Source organism: Elephas maximus, chromosome 23 (assembly GCF_024166365.1).
Source record: "Elephas maximus indicus isolate mEleMax1 chromosome 23, mEleMax1 primary haplotype, whole genome shotgun sequence".
NCBI lineage: Eukaryota > Metazoa > Chordata > Mammalia > Proboscidea > Elephantidae > Elephas > Elephas maximus.
This window is the reverse complement of record NC_064841.1, coordinates 6,564,536-6,580,684: the sequence shown is the minus strand read 5'-3', so window position 1 is coordinate 6,580,684 and position 16,149 is coordinate 6,564,536. Positions and strand designations below refer to the sequence as shown.

Here is a 16,149-nt window from a genome sequence, read left to right as displayed (position 1 = left end):
GCTAACTGAAAGGTTAGCTGTTTGAATCCACTGGGAGAAAGACCTGGCAGTCTGGCCCTGTAAAAATTACAGCCTGGAAAAACCATACGGGGCAGCTCTACCCTGTCACATGAGGTCTCTATGAGTCCAAATGGACTCCATGGCACCTGATGACAACACCTCAGCTGACCTACTGCCTTAGAGACTGGGGGTGGGTGTTTCAGCAAGCCATCCAGGTGATCCTCATGCAGGCTAAAGTTGGAGAGCCAATGGTTTAGTCCAAGGACTATGGAAAAATTGTGCTGCCAAACATGTATTGATATAGCTTAAATATTCACATAGATTCCAAACATATATGAAGGCCGTGATTATATACTATAGTATTGTAACATTACTACAGCAGCCGAAGACAATTAGGATGCACTAATGTCCACTCCTCTGCTCATGAATCACTGATCTTCCTTTGAAGCAAAGCCCACAGTGACACATTATTTTAGTTTCATGGCAGAAATAAAAAAAGACGTCTGAGAGGATTCTGAATTGCCTAGAAAAGAAAACAAGACTTACTCCATAACGAGTCTTACGGAATTGGTTATGGAATATGTTTTCACAGCACACATTAACCTAAGGCGTCATATAATTCTGATTCGTAACCGAATACGAGTTGACTGGAAAAAGTATTGCCTAATGACTCAGTCTCATAACATAGACCTAAATTAACCAGAGAGCAGTTGAGTCTAAGATAAACTTTAATTTAATGCACATAAAAATAGTAATAAACATTATTACCAAGTTTAAAGAAAAATGTTATATTTCAGAAATAACAATAGGGAAAACGTCCATACTTCAAGCCAAATTGCACTATCAAGTCTGAAGATAAAAGTCAAACCACAAAGCGTCAGGCATCCCTGATCTACAACTGAAGTGAACGGACTATCTGCACATTGCTAATAATCAAACCTTACAAAAACAAAACAATTGTTGAATCTCACAATTCCCAAGGGATGTAGAGGAACCCTGAAATGTAAAACAAGCTGATTAATTTTTTAAAGTACAATTAAATATTTTTGCTTTAGTTAGGAAAAAGTGAACATGAAAAATCTTGAGCGTGTTAGATAATTTATTTTTAAATATTATTGATCTCATGAATAATATATAGCAGAAAAAATAAAAACAAAACATTCCCAAATTATTTTTTAAAACCTTCTATAGCATAAAAATATAATTTAAAAAATTTTAGTTGGGCAGATCATTTGGTGTTTGTTAACCTCTTTGTTTTGCATGCTATGAAATTGGGGTTTTTTTTTTTTTTGCATCTTTATTGTGATTATTATGAAATATAGATTAGTTAGGAAAGAAATGCCACTTTGTCTTAATGTAATAAAATTGTGTTTAAAAAGAACGCTAATGTAAAACCAGGCTTTATCCATTCAAATATTTATGCAGTTCAGATAATTTAGTTTTTGCATAGTTAAGAGTTAATCGTATTACAGAAATTTGGTTTCATTTTTCAAGGTTCTAGTTACTACCTGGGAGCCCCTGCGTGGCGCAAATGGTTAAGCATTGGGCTACTAACCAAAAGGTTGGCGGTTCAAACCCACCCAGAGGTGCCTTGGAAGTCAGGCCTGGTGATCTGCTTCCAAAAGGTCGCAGCCTTGAGAACGCTGTGGAGCAGTTCTGCTCTGCACATGGGGTGGCCGTGAGTCAATCATCTCGACAGCAACTGTCAGCAGGAAGTTACTACCTAAAACTCTGAGGAATGTTGGCGGGAAATGGTATACACGGAAGTGGAGTGGGGAGAAGGGTTGACTTATTACTTCCAAAATGTAGAGGGGATGACCCTTACGCCCACCTCATCTCTAACCCTGCTAAAATCATGATTGAAAGCTGGGGGGGGGAAGTGCACTGGGCTCATCCTTCTCACCTCCTTAAGGATGGTGTCTGGCCAGAACTCTGCCTCTGTGACCGATTAGGATTCTTGAGGGTAAAGAGTATGACTCAGCAATTTGTGTCCCCAGGAATTTGTAGTGTTTCTTTACAAGAGACACTCAACAAATAGTTGTTAAATAAATTAATGATTGAATGACTGAATAGTTCCTAAGGCATTACTGGATTTTCAAAAATGTGTTCAAGGCCATTGTTATTCCTGGGGTGGCGGGGTGGCGGGGGGGGGACTTCCATCTCTTCCCTCCTGTAACTCCTTGGCTTGAGAATCAGGCTCATGGTTTCAGGGCTACAGTTGAGCAGCATCACGGGTTAAATAGACTTTCATGCAGTGTCTGAGAATCTATCATTTATAAAATCGTTTCTTTGGAAAAATAGATTATAAGCTAATACAACGGACTTACAAACCCTTTGTTTTAATTATCCTGTCATTAAAGTGCTTATAAAATGATGCTTAAGACACCTAAGAGTTATGAGAGACAGAAAGAGAAAGACAGAGAGGTGGTTGCAGCAATGACAGACCCGTGATCCAGCAAGATCTAGGTTGCTATACTTCAAAGTAGAAGAGGGGCTAGACAGTATTTTAAATTAAACATGTAATTACATGTGACATTTCGGTAGCATGGTATATTAAAGTCAGTAAAAAGAGTGTATGGAGAAGCTTCTAGCTAAAAAGAGGAAAAATAAATGTGTTTTAGTATAAAACATGATTTGAATAAAAGAACTTCTCAAGTTTGGAAAAAACCCCAAACCAAACCCACTGCCGTTGAGTTGACTCTGACTCATAGCGACCCTATAGGACAGGGTAGAACTGCCTCACAGGGTTTCCAAGGAGAGCCTGGTGCATTTGAACTGCCGATCTTTTGGTTAGCAGCCGAGCTCTTAACCACAAGTTTGGAAAAACTGATGTGAACTCACAGATTGTAAAATATTTACCATCTCTAACTCTGTTACTAACATAGACTAGCCTTGGTGTCTAGACGAGCATCCGCCCTTACTTGGAACTCACTCTTAGTGTCCAGATGCTGGCCTCTGATGCTATTCTTCACTAAAAAGAATCCTCGATCCTTAGTGAGAAGCTTATTCCAAGACTTCACGCAGTAAAAATCAAAGTTCCAGGATATTTTTCTGCCATAAAGCAATACAGGGGTCATGTTAAAGGGACCCTCACTGGCCATGTTGTGATTATTTGAACATTAATTCTGCTCAACCACGCCAAAGTCTAGTTGTTGTGGTTAGGTGCCATGGAGTTGGTTCTGATTCATAGCGACCGTAGGTACCACACGAAGACTAAGAGAGATGCTAAAGAAAAGGCGGACATAATTTCTAAGTATATATAACAAAACATCAAGCTGCAAATCCCTTTAGGTCAAAATCTTGCAAAAGATTAAGTAAAAATATTGTGATATAGGTTGGTGGTATAGAATCTCCTCAACTCATACAAGGTAGTAAAATCTATGAAGCACGTTATAGTTAAAAGAATGATTCTTATTTCTAAAAGAAGAGATCCAACTCAGTAAATCCTGCTCGGGTCAAATAATCCTGGAAGATTGCCCGAGACTCTCCTGTCCCAATCACTAATTTCTAAAGGATAACTGGATTATGATGGCCCTGAGACATCAACTAAAGTAGCTGCAGGCCTGCCAAAAAGGTAACTCCATCTATGCCCCGGTCCCACTCGTTTTTAACAAATTGGTTTTTCAACCTTAAGAAAGTGTGAAAATAAGTGAATAAAGGAAAAAAAACAAAAACCTGACAGCATGAATATGTGTGTGGGGCGGGGCGGGGGGGGATTGCCATTAGGTGCCGTCAAGTCGACACAGAGCAGAATGGCCCGGTCCTGCTCCATGCTCACAATCCTTGCTATGCTTAAACCCGTTGTTGCAGCCACTGTGTCAATTCATCCTGTTGAGGGTCTTTCTCTTTTTCACTGACCCTCTGCTTAACCAAGCATGATGTGCTTCTCCAGGGACTGGTCCCTCCTCATAACATGTCCAAAATATGTGAGAAGAAGTCTTGTCATCCTTACTTCTAAGGAACAGCCTGGCTGTACTTCTAAGACAGAATTGTTCGTTCTTCTGGCTGTCCATGGTATATTCAATATTCTTTGCCAACACCATAATTCAAAGGCACCAATTCTTCTTCGGTTTTCCTTATTCATTGCCCAGCTTTTGCGTGCATATGAGGCAATTGAAAGTATCATGGCTTAGGCCAGGGGCACCTTAGTCTTCAAAATGATGTCCTTGCTTTTCAACGCTTTAAAGAGGTCTTTTACAGAGGATTTGCCCAATGCAATGTGTCTTTTGATCTCTTGACTGCTGCTTCCAGGGCATTGATTGTGGATCCAAGCAAAACAAAATCCTTGACAACTTCAGTCTTTTCTCCGCTTATCATGATGTTGCTTATTGGTCCAATTGTGAGGATTTCTTTTTTTTTTTTTCTCTATGCCACATAAATCTTACCCACTAAAAAAACCTCCGTAAAGTCTTCTCTTGCTAAATCAGCTCTCACTGGGCACTTAATATTTCCTACCACGTACTGTTATTAGGGTCATGGTCTTTTGTACATTTGAGTCCATTGCTGCGGCACTCTGTCAGTCCACGTCGTTGAGGGTTTCTCTCGTTTTCCTTGTCCCTCTACTTCACCAAACATGGTGTCCTTTTTTAGCAGGTAGTCTTTCTTGATGGCAGATCCAAAATGAGTGAGTTGAAGTGAGCAACATTTTACTTTGTTATACATAAGGTCACCAAGAGTCAGAGCCGACTCGAAGGAACTGGCAGCAACAACTATTAGCTAGCTTTGCCTGTGTTAACAATAAATCACTGCCATTTACATACCGTTATTTACCAAGACATAAAACAAGTCAGTCACCAAAATCTCAAAAGAATGTAGGCACTATTACCAACTCTGTGTTAATATTGAAAACTCTGAGGCTGAGAGAAGTTAGATAACTTGTCTCAGTCACATAGCCGTTAATCAGAAGAGCTGAGATTCAATTTCAGACCTCTGTGTCTTGCGAAGTCATGTGCATGACCAACCACTGCGTTACATCGCACGGCAGTCTTCAACTTACAAATGGTCTATGGCAATTTTTTAATGTCTAAGGGGTCCAAGGAAATGAATGCTTAACAATTATGTGTGCTTTGATTGGAATTCAGGTTATTAAAGTTGTATATTTCAGGTTCCCACTCTTTCTTAGAGCTCAAATCACTAATCTTTTTTATTTCACTTATGAATCTAGTAATTTTGTGTTAAGATGAAAAAAAAATCATTTTCACTTTCATAAATGCCTAATTAATAAATTTGACAGGGTAAATTCCCCTAGACATTTAATAGCATTTACAAACCAGATTAATTAAATCTCTTTAGACATTTCAAACTAGTGTCCCAGATTTATCTCATTTTCTCAAGACCTTCAGACAACTAACAGGACTTCTAAATCTGCACACCTAAATGTTTCTAAGCATGTAAGAAACACTTGTAAATCTAATAAAGCAAACTTCAAAATTCAGTGAGTCATATTCTCCTGAGTGTATCTAACATGTTTAAAAGAATGAATAAAGCATACTTGAATCTGCGTAATGATTTCAAATTTATTTTTATATGTACTTACCACCCCGTCCCAGCCCCCACCCCCCAACAGATCAAAGACCAATCTTTCAGAATGAACTTACCTGAACAGGGAATCCTAGGTTGAAGTTCGGAGGAAGGAAGATACTAGGCATATTTGGACATCTGTAAATTAAAAGTTTTACCAAATGTTCATCATGGGGAAATAACTATGAGTAAATGAATATGTTCAGATTATAGAGGGCCTGGAATAACAAAAGGAGCCTGAGTTTAAACTAGATGTTCGCCAATAATGGCTTAGATATTAACAGCTTGGGTATTCACATCATACACACACACAGACACACAGAGACACGTGTATAATGATATATAAAAAGATAAACACTAAATAATTGTTATGGATTGAACTGTATCCTGCAGAAATGTGTCAACTTGGCTAGGCCATGATTCCCAGTATTGTGTGATTGTCCACCATATTGTCATCTGAGGTGATTATCCTATGTGCCGTAAATCCTACCTCTAGGATGTTAATGAGGCAGGATTAGAGGCAGTTATGTTAATGAGGTAGGACTCAATCTACAGGATTAGGTTGTACCTTGAGTCAATCTGAGATATAAAAGAGAGAATCGAGCAGAGAAGAGAGTGACCACTAAGAAAGAAGTATCAGGAGGAGAGGGTCCTTTGGACCTGGAGTCCTTGCATCGAGAAGCTCCTAGACCAGGGAGGATTGATGACAAAGGCCCTCCTGCAGAACCGACAGAGAGAGAAAGCCTTCCCCTGGAGCTGGTGCCCTGGATTCAGACTTCTAGCCTGTTAGACTGCGAGAGAATAAATTTATGTTTGTTAAAGCCATTCCCTTGTGGTATTTCTGTTACAGCAGCACTAGATGACTAAGACAGTAATGAATGCTGAAACTAGGTATAAATGGAATTATTGTCCAAATGATACTTATTAATAGTCTAAAATATGTGAAAATGTGAAGTTTCTTCCTCATAGTATTTTCTAAGTTTCGTTCAGTGGTGGTGGTGGTTGTCGATTCCGAATTGTGGTGCCCCATGCGTGTAGAGTAGAACTGCACTCCATATGGTTTTCAAGGCTGTGATCTTTCGGAAACAGGTCATCAGGACTTGCTCCCAAGGCACCTCTGGGTGGATTTGAACCGGCAACCTTTCTGTTAGTAGTCCAGCCCTCAACCATTTGCGCCATCCAGGGACTCCTTTTATTCAGTGGTAATCCATTTAAAATGTATCGTAACATGACTGTTTTATAAGCTGGATTGTTTAAAATGACAAATATATTTTGTTTATATGTTTTAGAGACTTAAATGATTATATCAAAGAATGACTAAGCTAACACAAAAATATCAATTCCATGTGATGAAGTGGTGATTAAGTCCCGAGGTAAAAAGTACCATCAGCCTTGGTTCTAAACTGAGAAAACAGCCCTGAAATATATTGTTTCTTGCCATTTTCTTTCCTTTAGAAATGTAATCCCTTCACGTGATGACATAATTATACATGATTTCAATGTGGGGTGTTTAAAGCTAATTTTGCTCCATGCGAAGCCAGAAAGAATTAATCTGGCCTCATTGTTTTAGAAATAAAAGGAAGATTTTAAAGACTAAAACAAGTTGACTGTTAAGAATTAAAAACTATGTATGTTTGAGAGATTATGCAACACAGATTTTTCTTAGAGGAATATACTCCGTTTCAGAAGGGACAAATTTTGTTTACACCATTTTTCTGTCTATAATTCTTTTTATATAAAAATCACAAAAGCTCGTAAATGTAAAGGAAAACTGTTTTTACCCATATGTTTTCAGCTCACTGAGGAAAATTTAGCCCAGTGGTCCTCAAAGGGTGGTTTCTGACTACCACTACCACCAACAGCGGCCGTGGTAACCTCACCTGGGAAATGCGGAAATACGAATTCTCATACCTCTCCCTAGGCCTATGAATCAGAAACTCTGGAAAGGGGGCCCAGCAGCCAGTGTTTCAGTAAGTCCTCCGGTTAATTCGGATGCACACTAAAAATTTGAGAACACAGTGATTTATCGTATTTCCTGCCAGATTAGAGATTTTCCATGAACTTTTTTTTTTCAGTCACTGTGGTGTGTTGTTAATAAGGGGAATATAAATTTCCTATCTCAAACATTATTTTTCCTTACTGTTCCATGAGCACTGTCTCTCTGATTTCTGGTATTCATGTATGCCAAGGGAAGTCAAGTAGATACTTGTTAACTTAAAAAGTGGTTTCCAGGTAATTCATACTTAATCATAAATCTGATCCATACATTTACAAGTATGGGGGGGAGATAATACAATTCTGCCAGTAGACTGTACCCTATGGGATCCGCCTATTGCTTCCACCTGGGATTTGGCAAGAATTTGAGGAATGGCGGCATAAAGACCCACTTTTGTATAAATAGTATAGAGAGGTGGAAAAAAAAAAAAAATCTGTTGCTGTCAACTTGATCCCAACTCATAGAGACCTTAGGAACAAAGTAGAATTGACCCAGAAGGTTTCCAAAGAGTGGCTGGTGGATTTGAACTGCCAACCTTTTGGTCAGCAGCCAAGCTCTTAACCACTGTGCCGTCAGTATCTTCTTTTATTAAGCCAGGTGTGACTGTCTACTTACATGTTGCTTTTCTCATCGCATCTAACACACACATGCATGACCATATGCATGCGTACGTAACTCCTTTGCTAAGACACATCTAACCCAGAGACATGCGTACTGGTGTCATAACAAGAATTAGCATTCTTCTCCTCAACCCCCCTATAGGCTCGCTATGAGTCGGAACCGACTCGACAGCAACGAGTTTTATAGAAACAATAAGGAGCCCTGGTGGCACAGTGGTTAAGAGCTGGGCTGTTAACCCAAAGCTTGGCAGTTTGAACCCACTAGCCACCGTGCAGGAGAAAACTGTGGCAGTCTGCTTGCATGAAGACTAATCTGTCCATTCATGAGGCAGTTCAACTCTATCCTGTAGGGTTGCTATGAGTTGAAATCAACATGACAGCAATGGGTATACTCTAACCTAAGGAGCCCTGCGGGTGCAGTGGTTAAGTGTTCAGCTACTAAACCAAAGGTTGGTGGTACAAACCCACCAGCCACTCTGTAGGAAAAAGATGTGGCAATCTGCTTCCTGTAAAGATTTACAGTGTTAGAAACCCTATTTGCAGTTCTACTCTGTCCTATAGGGTCGCTATGAATTGGAAGTGATTCATTGGCAGTATTTTTTTTTTTTTTGATGTTCTAACCTAGTATTGTCCAGTTGAAATACAATATGAATCATGTGTAATTTCTTGTAGCCATATAAAAAAAGTAAAAAGAAACGGGTAAAATAAATGTTAATAATATGCTATTCTATCCAATACATACAAAATATTATCAAGTCAAAGGGTAATCAATATTTTACGTTACTATTTTGGCATTAAGTCTTTAAAGTCTGGTATGTAGTTTACATTTACAGACTCTCTCAATCCAGACTGGTACCATCATTGCTGCTGTTAGGTGCTGTCAAGTCGGTTGTGACATAGCAACCCCAGGTACAACAGAGCAAACAACTGCCTGGTCCTGTGCCGTCCTCCCAATCATTGCTGTGCTTGAGTCCATTTTTGCAGCCACTGTGTCAGTCCATCTCATAGAGGGTCTTCCTCCTTTTCACTGACCCTGTGCCTTACCAAGCATGATGTCCTTCTCCAGGGACTGGTTGCTCCTGATGACATGTCCAAAGTATGTGAGATGAAGTCTCGCCCTCCTTGCTTCTAAGGACCACTCTGGCTGTATTTCTTCCAGGACAGAGTTGCTCATTCTTCTAGCAGTCCATGATATATTCAATATTTTTTCACCAACCCCATAATTCAAAGGCATCAATTCTTCTTCAGTCTTCCGTACTCATTGTCCCACTTTTGCATGCATATGCGGTGACTAAAACTGTCATGGCTTGAGTCAGGCCCGCCTTAGTCCTTAAAGTGAGTCTTCGCTTTTTAACACTTTAAAGAGGTCTTTCACAGCAGACTGCCCATTGTAATGAGTTATTGATTTCTTGACTGCTGCTTCCATGGGTGTTGATTGTGGATCTAAGTAAAACGAAATCCTTGTCAACTTCAGTCTTTTCTTCACTGATCATGATGTTGCTTATTGGTCCAGTTGTGAGGATTTTTGTTTTATGTTGAGGTGCAATCTATATTGAAGGCTGTAGTCATTGATCTTCCTCAGTAAGTACTTCAAGTCCTCTTCAGATTCGGCAAGCAAGGTTGAATCATCTGCATATCACAGGGTGTTAATCAATCTCCCTCCAATCCTGACGCCACATTCTTCTTCCCATAGTCCAATTTCTCAGATTATTTGCTCAGCATACAAATTGAATAAGTACGATGAAAGAATACAACCCTGATGTACACCTTTCTTGATTTTAAACCATGCAGTATCCCCCTTGGTCTGTTAGAACAACTGCTGCTTGGCCTATAAAGGTTCCACATGAGCACAATTAAGTGTTCCAAAATTCCCATTCTTTCACAATGTTATCCATAATTTGTTATGATCCACACTGTCGAATGCCTTTGCATAGTCAATAAAACACAGGTAAACATCTGTCTGGTATTTCCGCTTCAGCCAGGATCCATCTGACATCAGCAGTGATAGCCTTCATTTCACATCCTCTCTGAATCTGGCCTGAATTTCTGGTGCTTCTCTGTCAACGTGCTGCTGCAACCGCTTTTGAATGACCTTCAGCAAAACTTTGCTTGTGTGTGATATTAATGATATTGTTTGATAATTTCCAAATTCAGTTGGGTCACCTTTCTTGGAAATAGGCAGAAATACGGATCTCTTCCAGTTGATTGGCCAGGTAGCTTTCTTACAGATTTCTTGGCACTTGTCTAAAGTGAGCATCTCCAGTGCTGCACCCATTTGTTGAAACATCTCAGTTGGTATTCTGTTAACTCCTGGAGCCTTTTTTTTTTTTTTTTTTTTTGCTAATGCCTGCAGTGGAGCTTGGACTTCTTCCTTCAATACCATTGGTTCTTGATCATATGCTACCTCCTGAAATGGATGAACGTTGACCAATTCTTCTTGGAACAGTGACTGTGTATTCCTTCCATCTGCTTTTGATATTTCCTGCATTATTCAAAAATTTTGCCCATAGAATTCTTCAAAATTGCAACTCAAGGCTTGAATTTTTTCTTTGGTTCTTTCCACTTGAGAATGGCAAGTGTGTTCTTCCCTTTTGGTTTTCTAACTCTAGGTCTTTGCACGTTTCATTAAAATATTTTACCTCATTTTCTCGAGCTGCCCTTTGAAATCTGTTCAGCTCTTTTACTTCATCATTTCTTCCATTTGCTTTAGCCACTCTAGTAGTGGCTATTACATTGGACATAACAGTTCTGTCCTCAGAAGCAAGGTGATCTTCCTGAGACATGGAAAACATAATTGAAAACTAAATTGGCAAGGTCATTCACCAAATTTAGCTCTTTTCCTAAGAAAGACTATATTTGTCTATCTACTGTCTTTTCATAGGACCAAAGAATAGGAGGGCTTTATATATTTGTTTTAAATTTGGGCTTTAAGGGTTAAAGTTGCTCTAAGAAGTGTTCTTTCTATGACTCTTTAATTGTAAGGTAGATAGACGTTCATACACCTGAATTTGCTTTAGACTGTTCCTTATTGAGCAGAGGGTATAAATGCCATTTTTAGTACCTCTGTAGCTCTGAAACTATTTTAAGCAATAGAATATTTATGTAAATACTTCTGTGTTGCACTAATAAAGAAATGGGAACTTTTGAACATAACATAAAAGACAGATAATGAGATAGAATTTGCTGAGTTGTACTGAGCATCCAGCTTAAGGAGCTGATGTCTATAAGCTATGAATATTTCAAATGTACCCAAATTCTTCTCCACTTTTCTTTATTATTATTATTACTTTTTCTATAGGCTTCTACAACATACTGAATTTCTTTAACATTTGTTGTTGTTCGGTGACATTCAGTCGATCTTGAATCATGGCGATGCCATGGGACAGAGTAGAACTGACTCATAGGGTTTTCTTGGCTGTTATCTTTATGGAGCAGATCACCAGGTCTTTCTCCAGCAGAGTTGTTGGGTGGGTTCAAACCACTGACTTTAGATTAGCAGCTAAGTGCTTAACTGTTGCGCCACCAGGGCTCTTTTCTTTAACATTAGCATGATAAACATCCACTGCTCTGGAGTCCATTCTGACTCCTTAGCATGAAGTCTATTTGAAATATTCCTTATTAGCTTCAATTGTATTCCATCCTACTTTGGTCTCCTATGAGTCAGAATGGACTCCAGGGCAACGGGTTTGGGTTTTTTTTTTTTTGGTCTCCTAAATAGTGAGAAGAAATCCTGGTGGCATAGTGGTTAAGTGCTATGGCTGCTAACCCAAAGGTCAGTAGTTCAAATCCACCAGACGCTCCTTGGAAATTCTATGGGGCAGTTCTACTCTGTTCTATAGGGTCGCTATGAGTCGGACTTGACTCGACGGCACTGGGTTTGGTTTTGGTTGGGAAATACTGAGAATTTGGCACTTTTCCTGAAAATCCTGCATTTACTTGTGTACTGAAAAGTTTATGTTGTTTTTGTTATCGTCGGCTGCCTTCAGGTTGGCCCCCAACTCACAGGGGTTCCATGCACAACAGGATCCATAGGGTTTTCTTTGGCTGATTTACAGAAGTAGGTCACCAGGCCTTTCCTCCTAGTCCCTCTTAGTCTGGAAGCTCTGCTGACACCTGGTCAGTGTGATAGAAACACACAAGCCTCCACTGACAGTTGGGTGGTGGCCGCAATTGAGGGGCATCGGCCAGGAACTGAACTCAGGTCTCCCACACGAAAGGCGGGCGTTCTACCGTGGAACTACCAATGCCTCATAGTTGTATCAATTTTTTAATATTTTTTTACTGTGAAAAAAAGTTTAAAAATTTTGACCTAATTGTTCCAAAATTACTTCTGCTTTTTGAAGTGATAAAACATTTTGATTTCTATAAATTGTATTTGAATGTTTTGCCACTGTATTTCCTGTATTAGTAGGTACATCAATTGTTGTGAAAGTGTAACAATAACAAAATATCAGGTTTTTGAGGGATTAAGTTAATTTTACTCAACTGAATGGTGTTGAAATGCTCTCAAATCACACTCTTGATGAGAGGCTCAAAGAATGAACCCTTGTGCAATCAATTATAATTCCATTCCTTAACTAGCTTTTAATGCTTTTCTGTATTTGTCTTATGATGACTCATATTTCAGTCACAAATTTCCCCTTCACTACCCTTTATTATTTTTGAGTGAGAGAGAGAACGATTTTATCTGGTTGGATAACAGTCTCCAAACTCATTAAAAATGAGTCAGTATAGCAACCTCAATATCACATCCCACTCACTTTTGCAAAAGAAATAATGACAAAATATGTTGAGCTAATGCAAAAGAAAGGAAAAACCAGATATGATATTCGATTGTTTCAAATTTTGAGGTAGCAGATGAAACCAAATGATCGAATATGCATTCAACTGAACTCAATGTCCCTTTTTTAAAAAAAAAATTTCAGTCAGGTTTATAGAGGAGTTTATTAAAATATATTTTTAGAAACCTTCCAGGCCTTTTTTTGTTGTATACCTTCTGGAGCACTGACCCCTATGTATACACACACTCTTAAGCTCTTATTACTTTACTCTTAGCCTAACATGTCTTTCTTTTATCAGCCAAAGTGAAAAATCTCTTTTGCCTTATATTAGAGAAGCAAAGAGACCTCTGATGTTCTTATTAGGGATAATTACAAAATTTAAACCTCTAGCCTCATTCATACAACAAAGAATACAGATACAGTTGGCTCCTCTGTCCTTTTTAAGATTCAGCTGACATTTTTCCATTCTTTTCAAGGACTTGGATTTTTAGTCTTGACAAAGACCTCAGTAGCTTAAACCTACAGCTAACAGAAGGTTTGCACTTCCAGATACTTTATAAATTTTTACATAAGTCTCCCAACATAGCCAAGCCTCTTTTACAAATGTACTCATTAAAACCAACCCAATGTATTTTTTCCTAGATCTATAAAAGTCCTTCATATCATGAAACATGAGAAAAGATAATTTATGTGTGTGTATGTTTCTGCTGTGACAATAATTTGTGAAGTTGGACATCCATTCTATTGTCTTACCTCTTCAGACTGCAGGGAACGATAGTCTCTCCCTTGAAATGGAAAAGAGTTCAAGTATTTATTATGTCTTCTACCCATACATTTGCATCAAGGTCAAGCCCATCCATGCATTTTGCTGGTATGGAGCAGTATTTCTTCATATTAACTGGCTCTCACAGATAATTTTTAAAATTTTACTTATGAATTGGACTGGACTATGGGATAGAAAATGATACTGGTGAAGAGTGAGCTCCTTCCATCAAGCAGACACGAGACTATGTGGGCAGCTCCTGCCTGGAGGGGAGATGAGAGGGCAGAGAGGGTCAGAAGCTGGCCGAATGGACACGAAAATAGAGAGTGGAGGGAAGGAGTGTGCTGTCTTATTAGGGGGAGAGCAACTAGGAGTATATAGCAAGGTGCATATAAATTTTTGTATGAGAGACAGACTTGATTTGTAAACTTTCACTTAAAGCACAATAAAATTTTTTTTTAATTTAGTTATGAAAACCACTGGTGAGGTTGGATTAAGGATCAGAATTGCTACCTCATAAGGCATGTAGGGTCACTATGAGTCAGAATCAACACAATGGCACAGGGTTTGGTTTTTTTGTTTTTTAAGGCATGTAATTTTTTTAGATTATCATAGTCCCCTTGGCTGTTTGGTAGGGACTTTTATGCATGGATTCTTTCATCTGGTACACCTTTTGCCTACAGACTGAGATCAAAGGCTCTCTGGAGAAACTTTTTTTTTTTTTCTTTTAATTCTGCTTTACCCTACAGTGCACGGCCTTCTTGTACCTGATATACTATCATTAGATAGTTTTCCTGTAGTTTCAGGCTTTTCATCTTGAGCAGTTCTCCATCATAATGCAAATTGGAAATAGACAGGCTAAGAGGCTATTTACTAGGCAGAATCCTAGGGAAGCTGGACTCTCAGCTCAGAATTCCATTACTATCTGAGAGTATTTTGATGCTGATTTGAAGCTTCGTCTTCTGGCTTGGAGGCAAGCAAAGAATGACAGAGTGTCCTCTAGGGCCAGGGCAGAGAGTCAAGGACCTGGACCTGAAGCAAAACAGAGAAGCCGATCTAAAAGCTCGGTAATTGTGCTCTGAATCAAATAGCATGAATCAGTCATTGTCATCTGAAAATGTTCTTCTCAATTCATGGCTGGAGAGAAGTGCAGTTTGGTGAAAAAACAGAGAGCTTGCATTCAGAAGAGTTGGAATCAAGGCACCTGACTTATTGGGACGGGGCATCGTAATATGGAGCTCAGTCTTGAGGTTTCAATTCCAGCATCATAGTCACCAACTTTGTGACTTTGGGCAAAATGACTTGTGCTTTGTCCCTCTGCCCCAATGTACGGATGACTATTATACCTATCTCATGGGGTTATTTGAAGGGTTGCATCAGTTAAAACGTGTGGTGAGGCTAGAAAAAAACGTTAGCTATTACAGTAATTAAAAAAAAAAAAAAACCTGGTGCCATTGAGTCAATTCCAATTCACAACAACCCTATAGGACAGAGTAGAACTGTGCCATAGGGTTTCCAAGGAGCAGCTGGTGGATTCAAACTGTGGGCCTTTTGGTTAACATCCGTAGCACTTAACCACTATGCCGCCAGGGTTTCCACATGTATGTATAGTCACTGTTTATGTTGTTGAAAAAGTTATTTCCAATGAATAGGTCATTGGTCTTGCAAAATCCTATCATGTGATCTTCATCACTGTTTCTATCACCAAAGCCTTATTTTCCAACTACTGATCCATCTTCTTTGTTTCCAACTTTTACATTCCAGTCAGTAATTAATGCATCCTGATTGCATGTTTGATCCATTTCAAACTGCAGAAGTTGGTAAAAAGTCTTCAATTTCTTCATCTTTGGCCTTGGTGGTTGATGTGTAAATTTGAATAATAGTCATATTAACTGGTCTTCTTTGTAGGCATATGGATATTATCCTATCACTGACAGCATTATCCTTCAGGATAGTACTTGAAAGTTCTTTTCGATGATGAATGAGACGTCATTCCTCTTCAATTTGTCATTCCCAACATAGTAGACCATATGATTGTCTGATTCAAAATGCCCAATACCAGTCCATTTTAGCTCACTAATGCCTAGAATATCAATCTTCAAGCATTCCATTTCATTTTTGATAACTTCCGGTTTTTGTAGACTCATACTTTTGTACATTCTACATTCCAATTATTAATGGCTGTTTGCAGCTGTTTCTTCTCATTTTAAGTAGTGCTATATCAACAAATGAAGGTCCTGAAAGCTTGACTCCATCCACGTTATTAGGGCTGACTCTCCTTTGAGGAAGCAGCTCTTCTCCAGTTGTCTTTTGGGTGCTTTCCAACCTGAGGGGCTCACCTTCTGGCACTATGTCAGACAATGCTCCACTGCTACTCATAAGGTTTTCACTAGCCAATTTTTTCAGAAGTAGACTACCAGTCCTTCTTCCCATTCTGCCTTGGTCTAGAAACTCCCCTGAAACCTGTCC

At 39.0% G+C, this 16,149-nt stretch overlaps 1 long non-coding RNA gene across 1 annotated transcript in view; it reads right to left on the bottom strand.

The window, feature by feature from the left end:
* LOC126066350 (uncharacterized) overlaps positions 1–16,149 on the bottom strand; it is a 72,635-nt gene that overhangs the window by 49,191 nt on the left and 7,295 nt on the right. Inside the window, exon 2 of the long non-coding RNA XR_007515068.1 lies at positions 5,598–5,658. This is a non-coding gene — a long non-coding RNA (uncharacterized LOC126066350). The remainder of the gene's footprint in view (positions 1–5,597; positions 5,659–16,149) is intronic.